Here is an 18,375-nt window from a genome sequence, read left to right on the forward strand (position 1 = left end):
ATCAGCTTTGGGTTCTAATCCAAAACATGCATGTGTCCCTATGTTCATGGGGAACAAGGGAGGAGGATATAGTGGAATGGAGTGGTACCAAAAAGTAAGATGACGAATGGAAATAGAGAAAAAAATGCCAGCTGGAGATAAAGCAACTAAAACTACAAATGGGATTTAAACTGAAGACATGAGAGCAGAGGAACTCACTTGGAGACGCACTGCTATTTCTCCTAGAGAAGCCACCAGTGACTGTAGTGTGGTCATTTTTAAGAATCTGGAGACAAATTTTGCCATGAAAGGTGATGGCTGTTAAAACACAATCATATTTATGGCCTTCTGGTCATCTGCCAGCTGTTCTCCTGATTACATGTCAAGGCCTGGTCTCGAGAAGCCCAATCTTCTATATGCCCATGTTAACCTTTCACTATTAGGTCATCTCATTTGGAATTGTACTATTGGGACTCGCTTCCTCTCTCTCATAATGCCTTCCATGGAATGGCCACTGGGGATGCTGTCAGGAATGAAAGCTGATGCTAGCCAGGCTCACTGCCTGCTGATGACCTCCACATGATAGCTGCAACACATGTCCTTAACATGTTGGCGTGAGGCCCCACAACAGTTCCAATGCATGTTTCTGTTTAATGAGGAGAGACAAGTGATTCTGGAGATGAAAGGAATTGAAGAGATGAAAAATACACCCTTAGCACTTTCAGAGTACGAATTCCATCCCACAGTGGGAGATATCAACAGAAAGTGCTTGGGGCAATACGATGGACAGGGCTTGCTGTAGGAGGCTTGAGGACAGAAGGCAGAGAGTGGCAGTGGATGCCTCAAGCAAAGACCAGATTCGAGGGTCTGATTATCAAATGGTCTATGACTCAGATATGGGCTGTGAGGAAATGTATTCAGAGGAAGTAAAATCTGTAACACCTGGGGTTCCAGGCAGGAAAGCATCTAGGCTCGTGGCAGTTCAGGTCCACAAGCCAGAACAGAGAAGGTGAAAGTGGAGGGGAGAGTACCTAGGGCCTGCATGCCTGGAGGCATCTCCTCCATGAAGCCCTGAGTCACTGATAATCCCGGAGGGCTCAGCTGGCTACTTGTAAGGTGTCTTTGAACTGAAACACTCATGCTAAGATTATGTACTCATTAGTTGATGAAACATTATGACCAGAGGCTCGCAGGAACCTAACCCTGTATTTCCCCTAGGAGCAGTGGTTCACTATTCACTAATTCAGCATTTCTAGGGACTTTAAAGAACTGTTGCAAATAACAATAGTCATGTGATGTTGATGGTGGGGAAATAGGGACCAGCATGGGAGACTTCAGGTTTGAGCAGGGAAGGAAGAGAAGATGGAGTAGGTAAGTGAGGGAACCTGGCCATAGAGGGCTGGGAAGCAGGAGGAATGGGCCTAAACAGGCCAGCTTGTTCAGAAAGGCCCCTAACCCTGCATGCCAGAAAACAACAGCTTCTCCAAGAACCCTGCACAGGTTGCTGCTACCTAAGCACGGTGCTACGGTCATTCATTAATAAGCACATTGGAAACCTAGGCAGACAGACCCACAGTTAAGGGGCCGCAGAGACCCAGAGAGGGCGTCTCAAGGGGCTGCCTCTTTGCAGTCCAGTTTATGACTCTTCAGGGAAGGCTAAGCTCCAGCCTTGTTATTTTCCTTCTGGGATTAAAAAGAGAACCGTAGTTTCCTGCCCTATTAAGCCAGTGCCTTTCATGATCATTAAAATACCTTTAAATACTTCATTTCTCCCCCTTAAAGTGTTCCAGGCATAAGGGAAGCTCTCCTTCCACATAACCTTGCTCCAAAATAACAAACACATGATGCCATTTGAATTTGGCTTCTCTCTTCTTCCCTTTTGGGTGTTCAGAAATAGCCACTTACAAACACATGAAGGCATTTGCCTCGGTGGTAAATATGTCTTACGTGTCGATTTCAGCAGGCGACTCTCTGCAGATGTGCACATGTGTGCTCATTTCCTGCCCTCCAAAACTATTTTTTTTTTTTGGTTGCGGACATATGGTGAGCAATAGTTGGAATAGTTATTCAGGGCGCAGACACTCCTCTGGGATCCGTGGGACAAATCTTGCTCCTTCTGTCAAGTCAGAATCACCAAGAATGTATTGAGCACTGAAATGTGCAAGGAGTTTTAATCATGTGTGCATCCTTACCACCATACTCATAATAAAATCATTAACAGTCCTCTACGGCATGTTAATGGTCAAATGGATAATAACTAATGAAGCAGCTCAGAGTTTTTAAGAGCTTAACTATGATCCAGGTACTATTCTATGTAACTTGCAGGTATTCAGTAATTTAATTCTTGTAACAACCCTAGGAAGTAATTATTAATATTATTGCCATTTTATAGATAATGAAACTAGGGCAGGGAGAGTTTGTCTAGGCAGGTAACTCATCTCAATCCAGAATTCAAAGGATGGATGGGATTGTGATTCAGATAATTTATTGACATCATAATTAGAATTTGAATTTCATTCTCTGTGTATTCACCTTGTTGCACAAATCCTACCTCTGCAAAGAAGGAAGCCAAGCTCTTGGTGTCCCCTTTGGCTCTGGAGGGCTTGTGGAGCAGGCTGGAAGCCAAAGATTCAGAAGGGTCCTCTCCTGATTTCCACAACAGCCTAACTCTCTAAAGAGGTTATGCCAAAGTTCTGGGGGCACAGAGAGAAGTGAGTGGTTTCAAGGGAGCTGGAGAGAGGGGAGATGGCTCCATGACAGGAACAAGGAGGATACTCACAGGTGCTGGGAAGGCAGAGACCCAGGCCCCGCTCCCTGGTAAGGCAAGACCCAGAAGGCCAACAGCAGTGTGGCCCCCCTGGAAGGTCTGACCTGGACAACTGGGCAGGCCCTGCAAAGCCTGAGAATGACAGAGTCTGCCACCTTCGTGGGGGACATGGGCTTGGAGAGAAAGAGACTTAAAATAAGCACAACAGGGGCACCTGGGTGGCTCAGTGGTTGAGCATCTGTCTTCGGCTCAGGGCATGATCCCGGGATCCTGGGGTTGAGTCCTGCATCGGGCTCCCTGCAGGGAGCCTGCTTCTCCCTCTGCCTATGTCTCTGCCTCTCTGTCTCTCTCATGAATAAACAAATACAATCTTAAAAATTAAATAAAATAAATAAAATAAGCATAAGACTGAAAAATCCGAGGCCCTTCTTCCACGGTCCAGCTTCAGGGAGGCTTGTAACCCCCAGGAAGGAGGAGAAGGCCCTAACGATCTCTATGATTTGAATTACTATCATTCTGGGAAGACAGGGGCTTTATAGTCAGATTTTATTTGACATAAAGGAAATTATGAAACAGGCCACTTTTGCAGACCCGACTTGGTAGTGTGGGAGTCTTTTACCCCTTACGGAATGTTTAGAGATCTCACAGGGGAAGGAAGGAGGAACTTGGGCACTTACAGGAAGAGTCAAGGTTAGAGAAGCCAAAGGAAGGACAGGAGCATCCAGGCAGATGGCAGAGAGGGTCCACCTTTGAGGACAGAATGGAGGCATGAGGTCTGAGCAGAGACCAAGAGCAGTCCAGGCTCGAATGGGGGGATCAAGCCTGTGAAGAGAGAAGGTGTGAGGGGGCTGTGTCTCCAGGATCAGGGGTGTGGGCTTGCCTTTAGGCCCCTTCCACGTTAAGGCCTGCTTTGCCAGCACACTGTGTCAGGATGTTGTCAAGACTCACTCTGAGCCAAGAACACTGGGTATCCTTCTGTCCCCTACCAAGAAGTCGTGTGCCTTTCTGCCTGTTGGCTCTGTCCATGCTTTCATCCTTGCAATACCTCTTCTGTTTGTACCAACCCCAAACCTGCTCAGCAGCCCCACCCTTACCCCCAGAGATAACCAACAAGATCCCCACCGTCATTCAAGGTTTACTCTAACTACCACTTCCTGTGCAAAGCTTGCCCTGATCCCCTTGGGGGAAACAACTTCCTTCCTCTGTGGTGACACAGCTCTCTACTGAACTGTGATTTAGTAACTTTTCATGTTGCCTTGTGCACATCATAATGGCAGGAACCATGTTCTTTTTCACCCCGGAAACCTCATGGTGTCTGGCACATCTGAGACGATGGATACTCCTCAGACAGGCATAGCAGAGCTGGGGTAGGGCCGAGCTGACCCGCACACAGAGAGCATCACCCTCAATCCTCAGCCCTGCCCACCTCCGTGTCTGGTGCACCCAACCCCCAGTATCGTGGTCACTCCTCTGGGTTACTGTTGGAGGGGCTGCTCAGAGGCAAGTACATCGCCTGGGTGGGGTTCAACACATCACCCACCGTCTCCAGGGTCACAATAGGGAGCATGACTCAAGGGAACGAGACAGGGGAGAGAGAGCCCTGACATAGGAGTAAAAACCAACCAAACTGTCGGATATAGAATCAGAGTGAGGAGCACAGCTGTAGGCAAGCACCTGTCTGGAAGGGCTCAGAGCATCTGAGGTAGTATCAGAGCTCAGAGTTTCAGAACCGAGGAGAAAACTATTGCTACAAAAGGAGAGGCAGATGTGGAAAATTTCCTCCTCCTTGGGGCAGGGGTTGTGAGGAGCAGATCTAAGGTAATACAAGAGAACAGGTCTTCTCCTGAGTCCAAACCAGAAGTCATCCTTACTCACTGCAACAGGGGCACCCCACAAACAGCATGGGGCTTCCACTCGGGGGAACTGGGCTTTCATTTTGACTGGGCCACTGATTAGCGGTGTGACCCTGGACAAGCCACTCCACCTCTCTGGGCCGCATTTCCTCATTTATAAAATGAGTGGGTTGAGCTAGAGAGAGATGGTTAGCTTACTACATAGGCCTTTTTAGCCCTACCATTCAAAGACATCATTCATTTCCCGTCATAGCCACAGTGTGACAGCCTTTGAGGTTTCCCTTCCTCCATCGAGACCAACGGCCAGACAGAGACAGCAAGCGCACGCCTGAGAATCCAGAAGCATTCTGGGAAATGGTGTAAGCAAAGCATCGGAGGCATTTATCAAGAAAATCTGAATATCAACCGTCAAGCCCCAGGCCGAGGGGAGCTGGGAATATTTCAGGGCACATTAACCACTGTTGTGGTAAGTAATTATGCACACTGACTTTGAGTCTGTTTCAACGGTCACAACTCAGAGTGTAATTCCTGCACTGTTTCCAGGGAGGGAGGGAGGGAGGGACCCTGAGCAAGTGCTAACGAGTCTTCCTAGAGTCTGAACGGTGGACTGGTAATAGCTGGCATTTCAAAAATGTAGCCTTTTGTTTCCTGAAAAACTGCTTAAAAGCATTCAACTCCCCCATCTCTGATCCTTCTCTGAGAAAGGAAACAATAAATATGATTTCAATCCATTGTGTTAATATCAGGATGCACACACAGAAGTCTCTGGATCCAGCATTGAGCAAAAATCCATCTGTGATGCCAATCCTGACAACAGACAGAAAGAGGACATTAACACTTTCGGGTCTCTCGAGAAGTAAGAGTTCAGTGGTCACTTGTCCTAAATACGTGAGTGGAAAAAAGATCTTACATATAGGAGCAGTATATTATTTGAAAACAAAAACTGATAAAAAGTGTAATAGAATAACGACATATTTGAACGTGTGTTTTGCCCGAAAATAATTTATCTCTGCAGAGACACCCCTCACCGTGAGACTGCTAGCCTAACTGATCTAAATTCCCATTTGCTCAAAACTTTATCCGTGGCCCAATTAAAATCTCTGCTGGCAAACACTATGAGAGATGTCAGAGCAATTTTCATAAAAGAGTAAAAGAAAATCACACTGAATTTTCAACAATCTATTAGTTGGCACGAAGGCAAAGAGGGATCTAGGTGGACTCTACTGAGGAGTGCGTATTCAAAGGATTATCTTTCTCATCATCAAAATTTGGCCTTCTTTGATTAGAGAGTTCATCCAAGCAAGCAAGCAATCAATCATGATCATTTACCTGAAACCTAATAGAGAAAACAGTTAATGTTACAATTTTTTGGAGTTAGAGATTAGGCATACAATATAAGGCCCAGCCACTCAAAGTGTGGCCTCATACCGGAGCATCTCAGCATCACCTGGGAGCCTGTTAGAAATGAAGAGTCTCAGGTTCCACCTGGCCTACTAAATTAGAATCTGCATCATAACAAAGTCCCAGGTTGGAGTGATTCATATCTTTTTTTTTTTTTAATTTATTCATGATAGTCACACACAGAGAGACAGAGAGGCAGAGACACAGGCAGAGGGAGAAGCAGGCTCCATGCACCAGGAGCCCGATGTGGGATTCGATCCCGGGTCTCCAGGATCACGCCCCGGGCCAAAGGCAGGTGCCAAACCGCTGCGCCACCCAGGGATCCCGATTCATATCTTTATTAAGGTTTGAGACGCTTAAGTAGTATATATGGATTTAAGAAACTAAAAGCAGGTGTGTGTGTGTGTGTGTGTGTGTGTGTGTGTGTGTGTTAGGGGGAAGGTGTGGATATGTGTGGGGGGGGGGTGTTGGAAAAACAGTGTCAGGTGCAGAGTGTAAATGTAGAATTGGGATTTTTGAAACCATCCAGTTTATTCCAGAGCCCAATGCTCCTAGCCACTCAGCTGTTCTGCCTGAGAGATCATCTCTATGGTGAATCACATACCCAGTCTCTACTAGAATATCTCCAGTGAGAGGCACCTCATTCATTCTCACCAGCAACCCATTCTGTTTTCAGTAGTTAGCCCATTTTCAAAGATTGGGACCGATTTACATGTTGTGACAAGATGATACCTTGAAGTTCTAGATCTTTCTGTAAGATGTACAAACGTCCCTGTCTTTCCTCCAGTCTTTCAAGTACCTGGAGATGGCTCTTGTGACTGGTCTTAAACTGGACTGCCCTTTGCAAGGATATGACCGGCAGCTCCAGGCCATGGTCACCAAAGAGAAATCCTCTGTCGGACTAGCTGTGTGACCTTGGCCACATTACAAAAGCTACTAAATCTTCGTGTGTCGGTTTTCTTGTCTCTTTTTTTTTTTATTGGCATTCAATTTGCCGGTTTTCTTGTCTCTAAAATAGGGTAAAAGGATAGCACCTGTCTCATGAGTTTCGTGAAGATCAGATAAAATAATCCACACGATGCCCCTAGTCAATGCTTGACAACACACAGCAAGTGTTCAACAGATGCCACCTATTATTATTCCCAACTTAAATACTCTTTGTTCAAAAAAAAAAAAAAAAGCATGAGAGAAAAGATGTAGTTTAATTGCCTCTTTAAGAGGATAGAACTCAAGTCAGCCAAAAGAGCATCCTGAGCGACTAGGCTCTAAAAGCACAAAGTATCAGAGTCGAAAATGATGAAATAGGGCAGCCCGGGTGGCTCAGCGATATAGCACCGCCTTCAGCCCAGGGCCTGATCCTGGAGACCCAGGATCGAGTCCCACGTCGGGCTCCCTGCATGGAGCCTGCTTCTCCCTCTGCCTGTGTCTCTGCCTCTCTCTCATGAATAAATAAAATTTTAAAAAAGAAAATGCTGAAATAGAACACAGTAAATGGTTCGGTCCGACTAGAATGGAAGGTGTGCAGACTAATCAGAGAAAAAGCTAGAATGGTAAGTGAAAGACAGTTGATATTTTCCAAAAGCAAGACTCAGAAGGGACGGTTGGGAGCTGGGCGACCTGAGACCCGCCCCGGCACCACTGTAACTGAAGTAGAGCCTAAGCAGTGGCTCGGAGGATCGGACAGGGCTCTGACGTCAGGAGGCAGCGACGTGCACTCTGTATTAGCTTGAACCATACGCCGTTATCGACATTACACTGCTCTTAACCTAGAAGAACAACAGTTTTGTTTGCTTTAACCTCACACAGGTCTCTTCCTCACCTTTAATGTGTAAGGTGTGGAGCAGGAGCAGGGGAGTGCAGGGAGGCAGATCTGTCCTCTGCACCCCATGTCCCCCCAACCCAGGCTTCCTCAGAAGTGGAGCGAGCCCATGTCAAAGAGAGCTGGAGGCACAGGCATCACACGTCAGGTAAACAGAAGGTGTTGTTACTTTCTGGGTGTCCCAGACCCCTGGCACCACAGTGGTCAGAAGCAGCTTTAGCGCCCAGATCCACTTTCCAGAAGCATCCATAGTTCACTGCTGACATCGGCAACCTAAGAACTTTCTTACCCCCTGCTGGACTCCAAGACTCTCGCCCAGCCTTGCCACGTTAGCTTTGCATACAGCATTTGCAATCATTTAGATGAAAACTAAATCCAAAACAAATCAGCTCCTTCTGATGGCCTGAATGGACAGTTTAGGAAAAGGCAAAAGGGAAGCGATTTATTAGAAAGGGGGGAAAAAATACTAACAAGATATTTCAGAATAACAGCAGCTGCACCGCACTTCCAGTCTGTGAGGGCCTCGTTTGGGCCCACTTCGGTAACGACGGGAAACCGCTGCTCTCCCTTCCCCAGGCATATGTTTCAAGCGCCCTGCAAATGATTTCATGTTGGATCGAGCTTCATTACTCACAGTTCATATTTGGTCTAAATTACAGTAAATGTTATTTCAAGGTTTACAAGTTAATTATTATAGTATAGTATTTACTCCATTATATAGTAATTACTGCAGTATCTAACGCCTAAAGGGTTTTCCCCCCGTATATGAAGGACGCAGAATATTTTAGAGTTTTTTCAAGCAGAACGGGGCTCACTGGGGTGTGTGTGCGAGTGTGCATGTTGGGCGGGGGCTGGGAAGACGGTACCCAGAGATTTGCCTGCAAATGCCTACATTCTTGCAGATGCAGGGCCACCAGCAGCTGAGCTCCGAGCTCGCTGTAGCCGCCCCAGGAAGCAGCACGTCCTGCTCGCAGGGGCTAGAGAGACGGCGCAGACTCCCACCGACGGGCACGATGCCCACCTCACCTCCAGCAGGCCCCAACTGTACCGCGCCGGACAGTTGTGACCTACCCTTGTGACCTACCGAGGAACAAAGATTAGGTTTGCTCATCTGTGAGAGGCAGCTGCCCGAGAGACCTCGTTTGCAATCTGGCTCCCCTCTTTTGGCTCCTGGTGAGAGTTTAAATGGTCTCCTATATACACTCTCTCCCCCAGCACCCCACACCCTTGCCTCAGAAGGGTCAGCCATGTGACACCAGATAGCCCCCTGCTCTGGGCTACATTTACACCTCTTTGCTCCATTCCAGCCTCACCCTTTGTTCTGGCTGCCAAACCCAAAATGGATTCCATAAGTATCCTGCTTCCCAAATGTTGGTCCAAATGGCAGCCTGCAGGTCTGGGAACCCTAGGGGCCTGACAGGCAGTTGAGCTGAATGACAGGCCTGGGATCAAACCACATTTTTGTCCTCTGACTGCAGCTGAGCATCTTGGGCTAGTCAGGGACAGCCTTCCTCTTGTGATGTCCTCTCCTCCACGGAAGCCTGACCGCTGTGACCTTGATAAATGCTGAGCAGATGGAAAAGGAGACTTTGACAATCACAGAAGCATCGTGTCCCCTGATTCTGGCACCCCCGCGGGAGGAAAGAAGCCGATCAGAGACTTGGTGTGTCGATGTGCACCGAGTGAGCACCTACTGTGTGTCTGGGACTGAGGCTGGCACAGCCGGAGAGAAAGGGTGGGCATTTCTAGCACATGCTTTCTTCCACTGCAGAGGATTCCACACCTCAGCCCCTCTTCACGTCGGGGGAGGCAGAGACAGGGGAAGTGAAGGGGGGGAAACTGCTAGTATGTTTTCTCCTAAAGTGCTCTTGACACATTTTCCTGTTGGCAGGTGGTGGCAAAAACCTACAACTGGAAGGTTTAAGTAAAAATGGAGCACACAGATGGGTGTCCGGTTTTTAGGTGGCTGCTCCCGTGCTGAAACACGCGGCTTACCCTTCTCCAACCGGCTTAAAATGGGCTCTAGCAACTGTTCAAGGGCCAAACACTTGGCACTCGCCAGGGTACTTGCCCCTGATCTTTCTCATCGCCCTGGCCCTCTCCTTAATTGCTATGGCAGCAGCTGGCTCCTCCCCAGCCAGCACACCCCCTCCCTTGGCTTCCCACCCTCCCCGTCTTTGCAAAATGGACATCTTGGCACCTCTATGTGTCCTGCTTTAAACCCACTAGTGATTTCCATTACTCATGGCACAGGTCCCACTTCCCTGAATGGCTAAGCACACCTCATATGGCTGAGCTCTTCCTCCCCCTCCCGCCTTCCCTCATCATTTTCTGTCCTCAAGTTTTTAAGGTCTAGCCACTCGGGCCTCTGTTTAGTCCCTGGACCCTGCTTGTGCCCTTTCCCACCTCTGGAAACTTACTTATGCTGCTCCTACCACCTTCCCCACCCCACTCCTCTCTGACCTCCTTCCAGCGGCCCTCTCTGACCTGCCTGTCCTTCAGACCCAGCTCAGGGATCTTCCCGGACATCTAGAACTCGGGCGGTTCCCTGTTCCGACCCCTCCAATGGCTCACATAAATTCTCACTCTTAACACTCATCATACCCTGTTGTATGCAGGTGTTAAATACCTTGCTGCTTGGACCAGAAGCTCTGTGAGGGCAGAGATCACATCTGTCCTGCTCATTGCCAGCAACTAATAAAGTGATGGCCAATGGTTTTGCTGTGTCAATGACAATGACATGTTTACTGAAAGAAAGCATTCTTGAGTGAATCCCAAAAATGCTTAGTGAGAAAGGTAGGCGGTTTAGTGTATCGACTGAGTGGAGAAACCTGGTAATAATAATAATAATGAGAGTTAATACATATTGAGCCCTCACTGTCTGCCAAACACCATACGTATTTTTTACATTTCACAACAATATGATATGAGATAGGCACTCTTATTCAAACTCTTTAACAGAAGGAGAAAACAGGTGCAAGGAGGGTAAGCAAAATGCCTACAGGTGCCCAACTCATACGGGGTGGAGCCATGATACAATCCCAAGCAGTTGATCTAGCTCGAGTGCACACGTGGAGCCACTCTGCTAGGCTGCCTCTTGCTGAGCTGGACATGGCTGAGAGTAGAGGGCATCAGGCACACGGTAGTCCTTTCCCCCCTTCTCCTACTGCCTCTCCACGAACAAACCCTTGCTGTAATGAACATATATTTAATGGGAAAAGAGAATAAAGCATATCAGCTCCTTAGTCACTCCATACACACTCTTTCACTACCTGTCACATCTTTATAATATAGTCAAAGCATTTTCAGCAGCAGAGATAATTTAAAAAAAAAGAAAGAAAGAAACAAGTTTGGGCAGAACAAATGGTTATCACAGAGGAGGACTTGTATTGGTCCCCACCAGTCCTGTAAGTGCCAAACTCAAGCCTGGGACCTCTGGGAAGAAAGAGTCTCCTCCTTTTCTCCTTGAAAGGGTGTCCTCACCATTCCCTGCTCCTTCTACACCCCTCCCCACAAGTGCATGCTCACAGGAGATACATACACATAGGCTTAGACTAGAGAAGAGCTAATAAAACTCAATAGGAATTTCATCAGAAGGTAAAACCCCCAGCAGAGTTTTAGCATCCAGGTAAGCCCAGCCACCAGATTTCAGAGAGCAGACGGGGGCTTGAGTTAAGAAGAATCCGTGAGACCATCCCTGGCCCTGGGGTCCTCCCTTCCTTGCTTGCCTCTAATGCCACCACCTTGGATTCCCAGCACAGGCCTCATCCATCCCGTCCCCATCTATTTGCCTCATTCTTTTTTTCCATGGATGTGACCATTCTAGCAAACTCTGGAAGATTTCTGCCCTGTAAGACTTAATCCCATGAAGAGTTTTCATTCATAAATGTTAAATACAAATAAATAATTTTTTTCCCAAGCACTTTACTTAGCTGCCAGTTAATCAAGTTTCTTTCCATACTTCACCTTCTTTCATCTGTGTGGCAACAAATAATCATTTCTACTGTCGACTGTAACTATTTATGTGGACATCATGGAGTTAGCCAAGCCACTGGTTATCTTAGGAGGATGCAGTGTGTCCCTCTTCCTGTGGTGCCAGTTGCTGTTTTTATTGACTCCAGGCTGAGCTACCTCCAGTCTACAGTAATCTGAAGTGGTCCTGACCTTGATAAACCAATGGGAAGAGATTATACTTCAGAGTCACAGTTCCCGTAGGTGTAATCCTGGCCTCAGCGTTCCCAAACGCCATACTTTACACAGCTGGGATAAGATGGAAAGAATATAGAATGTGCTCTCCATAACATTTGATACAGAACAAGCAGCATTCAAGGAACAGTCACTATGATTATTTACGATGATTTTTACTTATGGCACTATAAAGCCAGCTCAAATGACATACGCTATTCTTCTATCCAAGGCCTGCTACTATCAAGTCCTTTAGGATATAGAGGGAGAGCAGATTTCTTAAATGTTTTTCCTGATATCATTGGTGTCAAAGATCATCACGGTTGGGCTTTAAAGGATGGTTTGAAAGAAAAATCAGGGTATGTGTTGCCCCCAGTCTCAACAACAAAATCCATGAAGTCTGACTCTCTTCTCTAGGCTTAATTAGGCTACATCAAAAGAGTTCTTCCCAGCCACTCCACTGTGGGGATAAATTCCATTAGTGACCCTGCTAAAGCAGATGTCCTTGGGAACACTTCCTCCTGACATAACCCCCTGTCCTATATCTGACATGTGTCCCTGTGAGACACGGCATCCTCCTGAAGCTGCAGCATCCCGAGCTGACGGGAGAGCTCTGACCTATGACCATCGGCGTACAGTTGAACTAGGCTTTTATTTTTATGTTATTTCACAATCTATTTAAACTTTCCCAATTTAAATGGAAGAAAGAAGGTAAGTAATATTAACGCCTACGGTTAATATTTTCTTTTACTGCTTAAAACTACAAATCCTGTGGAATACAAAAAAAAGGAGGAAATACTGGCACCGGTTATTTTTACCTTCCACTTCAACTTCTTTTGTTCAAGTGCAGACACAGGACATGGAACACTTTTCTGTTTTGTGGGTGGTAGATTTTTTTCTACTTTACCAGGACCCAAATTATCTCCAAGTCCTTAGATCCATTAGCCTAATTAATATTAAGAACATATGCATATGCAAATAAGTCCCTCTTTGCCATATATTTCACTTTATAAGACAGGTTGAAGGGTGGTTGGGTGAGTCAATCAAATGTCATAAATTGGCTATGCATAAGAGCTCATTAATATTAATTGGGGCGTGGGCATTGTGCAGTAGCCCATGCCTCCATTAGAGATGGGCCCCTTGCTTTAATTGTTCCAAAGATTTTGAAAACCAAAGCCTCTGACCTGATTTAAATATGTAATCCTCCCCCCCCCAACCCCCAGGTAGTCTACTGAGCAGCATCAGAAAGGTATTAAAAAAAAAATACAGAGCAGACCTTTTCTAAGACAGATGGCACACAATGAGGTTAGAAAAAGTATCTTGAGATCCAACCTGCAAGAACAAAAAAAAATTGCTTGCATTGTTGTTTTCATTATCTTGCTTCTGTCATTTCATGAGCTTTGTATCTCGCAAGGAAAGAAAGAAGGGAGAAAAACTGTGAAATTAATCTTTTGTGCATGGCCTGATAAAGAAGAGACATGCTCAGACAAAAGATAGACTGAGAGAAGGTACGGTGATTGATGACTAAAGTAAAGGTGTCAGAAGAGTATTATGTAAATTACTGGAGGCACACACCATTTCAGAGAGAACGAGAGGGAGAGCGGGCAGGGGGAGCGAGGGAGAGGGAGAAGGCGGCGGAGGGAGGGAGGTACTGAGAGCGGAAAAAGGATCGCAGAGGCGATGTCACCAAAGAACTGGTCCCCAAACACCCATTTCTTGCCATCTTTCATCTCCTCCGACAAGCTCACCTCACATTCTCTCTGGGTTGCGCGCTCTAACAAAGCGGGTGGGGGTGGGGGGAGAACTGTCAACATTAGCATGATGCTAGCCAAGGCAAGGTGTAGGGAAAGCAGTGTCTGAAGTGAGATCATCAAGGAGGGAAGTTTCCGTTAACGGGGACAGGGAGCCTGCCGGCGAGTGCATGTGTCTGCGTGGAACACGCCGCGCGAGTGGGGCGGGAGTCGGCCGGCCTCATTCTTCACGCCGGGGATGGGCTGTCAAGAGGCCTGTGTCCTCCTCCCCGGTCTCGGGCTCGATGTGCCACAGCTGTGCCGGGCGCACGACACGACCACTGTACAAAGGCAGGTGGCGAGAGACGCAAAAGGCCGGGGCCAGCAGTCCCGTTACAAAAATCTTGATGTAAGGAAATGAAGGCAAGTCTTGAAAATTGCCTCCGTCCTCCGGGCTGGGAGGGCTGCAAGGGAATGGAAGGACTGTACTCCCTTATGCGAATGGGCTTTGCCTCCGTGACCCTCGCGTGCAGGCTGGTCTGCGCCTCCCCTTACGTGAGGTGCACCTACAGTGTTCAAATATCTCATGCTTAGAAGTCCGGCCCTGGGATCTATGGGTTTCTAAAAGAAAAACAAAACAAAGCAAAACAAAACCTTCCAAATTCTTGCAATCCGTACAGGAGACGGCAAGGCTGGTGTTCAGGGAGAGCTCACCAGACAGGTTGCTCACAGCCAGCTCCCTTCCGACTCGCAGTAACATCTGTCCCCATTGGTTGGGGCCTGCATGGTACTGGTGGCTAAATATTTTAAACGTCACCCCCTTTGAAAAGTCCAGAGATGAAGCTAATGTCTAGGCCCTCCACACAGGCCCTCTCTTTTCAGTGTGAAGGTAAAAAAAAGGGAATAAAATGAATCTCTATACGTTAAAGCATAGAGGGCCTCCAAGCACTATAAAGATTATGGTAAAACCTCGACTCTCCGACCCTCCCTGAAATCCAAAATGCAATTATTTAATTAAAGAATAGATAAAAGGAAACCTAAAGCAGATCTACGTGCAAATCCTGATTTTTCCCATTTTGATGGTTTTGAAAATCTTTGAAATAGCGAACGACTGGGAGAATGAAGGAGGTCTCGGGATGGAGATAAAAAGGGCTAAATCGACACCTAGAAGTTGTTCTACAAAATATTCCTATTGGGGATGTTAACACCCAAAAGTAGAGTCCCCGCCCGCAATCCCCAGCCCCAGAGCTGTCTCTTCCTCCTCTCTCCACCCGACCATTCATTCAGGTGTGTGGCCATGGCCGCACACCGCTTCCTTCAAGTATTTCACAGTCAATATTCCTTGAGCCCTTCCGTGTGCCAGATTCTCTGCCAGGGGGTGGGGATACAAAATTGAACAGGAGATAACCAGCTCCTCCAGACCAACTCCTCTAGCTCATAGTATTCACTTCAATGGTCAGGGCAGCATTTGCTGGGATCAGGCCTTGCTTATTTAAATTGAATTACAAAAAATGGGGCTTAGCCAGAGAGCCACCTGGGCATGGAGGCTGTGCTAAGCCGGTCACTGTCCTCGAGAAGGCAAAAGATACAGGGGAACGATGTCTGTCTGCTTTCATCCTTACATGATTTACCTTTGTCTTTCTGTAGGGATCCTTTGGTCACATGGAACAAACCTTCATTCAAAGAAACTCGAGAGAGAGATTTTATTACAGGAGGCACCAGAGAACCCAAAAGGGAGAAGTCTCTTTGGGCCTCAAGAGATAACAGAACTGTGGCCTGGAGAAGCATCAAACTCCAATCTCTTATTGTCTCCATATTTACATCTCCGTCTTATGTGGGTGGCCCATGAGATACTGATCATGCTTCTCACTTTATATCTATCGGTTCCCCTTCTCTCTCTGCAACCCCACTTCCTTTGCTGGCTTTCCTCACAGACCATGTAGAAGGTACCATAATTATGGTGGTACCACTACCATTACTAGCGGTAATAGCAGGCAATTGAATAACTACCAGCACTGTTCCATGCACAGAACACATATTAACTCATTGAACGTAACAACCTTGTTATTTTTTTATCTTTTATTTATTTTGGCTCACTCATTTACTATTTATTATTAATATGTATCATTATCTCTTCTTTTTTTTAAGGATTTTATTTATTTATTCATGAGAGACACAGAGAGAAAGAGAGGCAGAGACACAGGCAGAGCGAGAAGCAGGCTCCCCACAGGGAGCCCGATGTGGGACTCAATCCCCAGACCTGGGATCACGCCCTAAGCCAAAGGCTCAATCACTGAGCCACCCAGCATCCCAATGTCCAAGTTTCAACTGTCAAAGCTGAAGCAGAGAGGTGACATGCCCAAGGCTGCATAGCTGGGAAGTGCTAGAGCTGGCATGTGAGCCCTGGCAGGCCAGCCCCAGGAGCTGGGCTTTCACCAGTTAAGTCAGATGGCCCAGCCACCCTTTGGTTCCCGTGACCTTCCAGATCCAGCAGAGGAGAACTGCTGTGTCCCAGCTGCGAATCTCCAAGAGAGAATAAATGAGGCAGCTTGAGATGTGGGGCATCCCCGACACCCTTAGGCATGGTCAGGGACAGCACGTCAGGTGCGTGTCATGCTGCAGGGGTGATGACCAGACCATGGGATGTGAGTGGGAGGAGGCTTAAGAGGTAAACATCATTTATGCAAACACTGTCACTGAAAAAATGTTTCAAATCAGGACTCCACCAATATAACAAAAAGGCTCAATGGGAAAAGGCTGGGTAGGCACGGGACTAGAGGCAACTCATAACTGGCAGTAACAATACATACGTTTCTTGTAGGAAATCACATTTTAGCCTCTTGAACCCCAACTCTAAAAGACCATCTCAGATTTATGGTCTGAGAGGACCATCTCATCGCTCAACGAAACGATGAGTAAAAGCTGTTGGTGAGTGGCACAAAAGAGCAACAGAACAAAAAAGACTTTTTGTCTTGCTTCCCACCCCAAAGTCACTCACCCCGGTGCAGAATCCTGGGGCAGCCCGCCTCTGGTGCAGTGAGTGGTGAGCTGGACCAGTTCTGACCGGGAAGCTAGGAGGCCTTGGTTCTATCTTGGACCCCACTACTCTTTAGCCCCTTGATTCTGAGCCAGTCACCACGTGATCTGGCCTCTGTGCTCAGGCACTAAAGCTGGAGTGTTAGTATCTTTTCTCCCTCTCAGCTCTAAGACCCCACACTTGAGTCCTAGAGCTACTTTCCTGGGTGACGATGTTCTGACTTCCTCAGGCCCTGATCCGTGGGTTCTCTGGAGAGGACAAAGCAATGACTGTAGACATGGTGGAAAGAGCTTTCTGTGGAAGCCATAAACAGTTGGGAGAGACAGATCTCCTTCGTCTCACAGAGTGTTCTCAGACACGCTGGGAGTGGTGAGTGGTTTCCCTGGTCAGGTCTCATGTGTAGGCCCCACCACAGTCAGTGCCATTTTGTTTTCTAGCAGGTCCTTGCAGCCTTAGCCCTGCAGTCTTCTCGAGAAAGCTTTTTCCTTTCATATGTCTGACCTTATGATTCATCTGGCTCCTGTTTTAAAACCAATTATTACGTATTGTCTTTTGAATTTCACCCCTGACACCACTTTGCCCTGACTTAATTCTATGACTGGCTTTTATTCAAAACTTTCATTTTTGAGGAAGGTATAAGAGCTGCAAATGGTCTTCTTCTAGAAGCCCTGAGTAAAACGGCAGTTCTGCTGATCAAAAAGAGAGCACTGGCATTTTGATGCATGCTGTTAAAATGTGTACTTGTTTCAAGTAATGTGGAGAAAAGGAAAGCCAAAACAAAGGCCTAAATGATGAGAGAGAAGGGGTTGTGGGTCGTGACATCGTCTATTAGGCTGACTCTTACCCCTGGGCTCTGAACCAGTATTATTACCAAGCGTCTGTTAGGCCTTTCTATAGGATAGTCCTGCCTATGCCACCGTCTCTTTCAGTATTTTTATATTCCCTCTGGATGTTCACTGACTGCACACTGGTCTTCAACCTCCGTACACAAGCATCCAACAAATCTATTCAACACTGTCTCATAAATGTCTCCCCAATTCACTCTCCTCTCTATACTCTGTCCAAATTGGTCTGGCACAGGTTGGCTTCCTCCCTCACCAGGTCTACTGGGAGCTTTGGCTTCTACATTGGTTCTCATTGCTCCAGTTTTCCTTGTCTCTAGTTCATTCTCCACATTACACCCATGTTCTCTTAAAACGCAGGTCTGTTCATGCCACCTGTCGGCTTCCAAGCTTCCGATGGTTCCCCAGTGGGTGTGAAATAAGTTCAAACTTTTGAGAGAGGCACGGTAGTTAGTTCCTCCACAGTCTGGCCCCAACCTATTGCTTCAACCCATTCTTTTTTCCACTAAGTCTGCTCACACAGCAGATGGTGGACTTACACTCTAGATTTGACTCTTCCAGAACATACTCTGCATTTTCCTGCTCCTGCCTTTGCCCATGGTGTTCTCTCTCTCGAGAATTCCATTTTCACTACTCCCAGCCTCCATCAAACCTTGTCTAAACAGATGATATGCATCCTTCAGGCTCCAACATTCCCTAAGAACAACCTCTGCTTACTCTCCAAGTGTGGTTCACTATTCTCCCCCATGAGGTCCCTAGAAT

The 18,375-nt window shown here is 47.0% G+C and overlaps 1 long non-coding RNA gene across 3 annotated transcripts; it reads left to right on the forward strand.

Annotated features, from left to right (window-relative positions):
• Window positions 1–2,546: 2,546 nt before the first annotated feature.
• Window positions 2,547–10,838, forward strand: LOC111097773. 3 transcript variants are annotated; one of them, XR_005366090.1, is made up of 6 exons: window positions 2,547–2,796; window positions 4,853–5,065; window positions 5,346–5,455; window positions 7,807–7,967; window positions 8,722–8,992; window positions 9,298–10,838. It is a non-coding gene; the product is annotated as an uncharacterized LOC111097773 (long non-coding RNA). The 3 variants fall into 3 exon arrangements; XR_005366091.1 differs by lacking the exon at window positions 2,547–2,796 and adding an exon at window positions 4,317–4,564; XR_005366092.1 differs by lacking the exon at window positions 5,346–5,455.
• Window positions 10,839–18,375: the final 7,537 nt, after the last annotated feature.

This window comes from Canis lupus, chromosome 10, assembly GCF_011100685.1.
Source record: "Canis lupus familiaris isolate Mischka breed German Shepherd chromosome 10, alternate assembly UU_Cfam_GSD_1.0, whole genome shotgun sequence".
In the NCBI taxonomy this organism is placed as follows: Eukaryota; Metazoa; Chordata; class Mammalia; order Carnivora; family Canidae; genus Canis; species Canis lupus.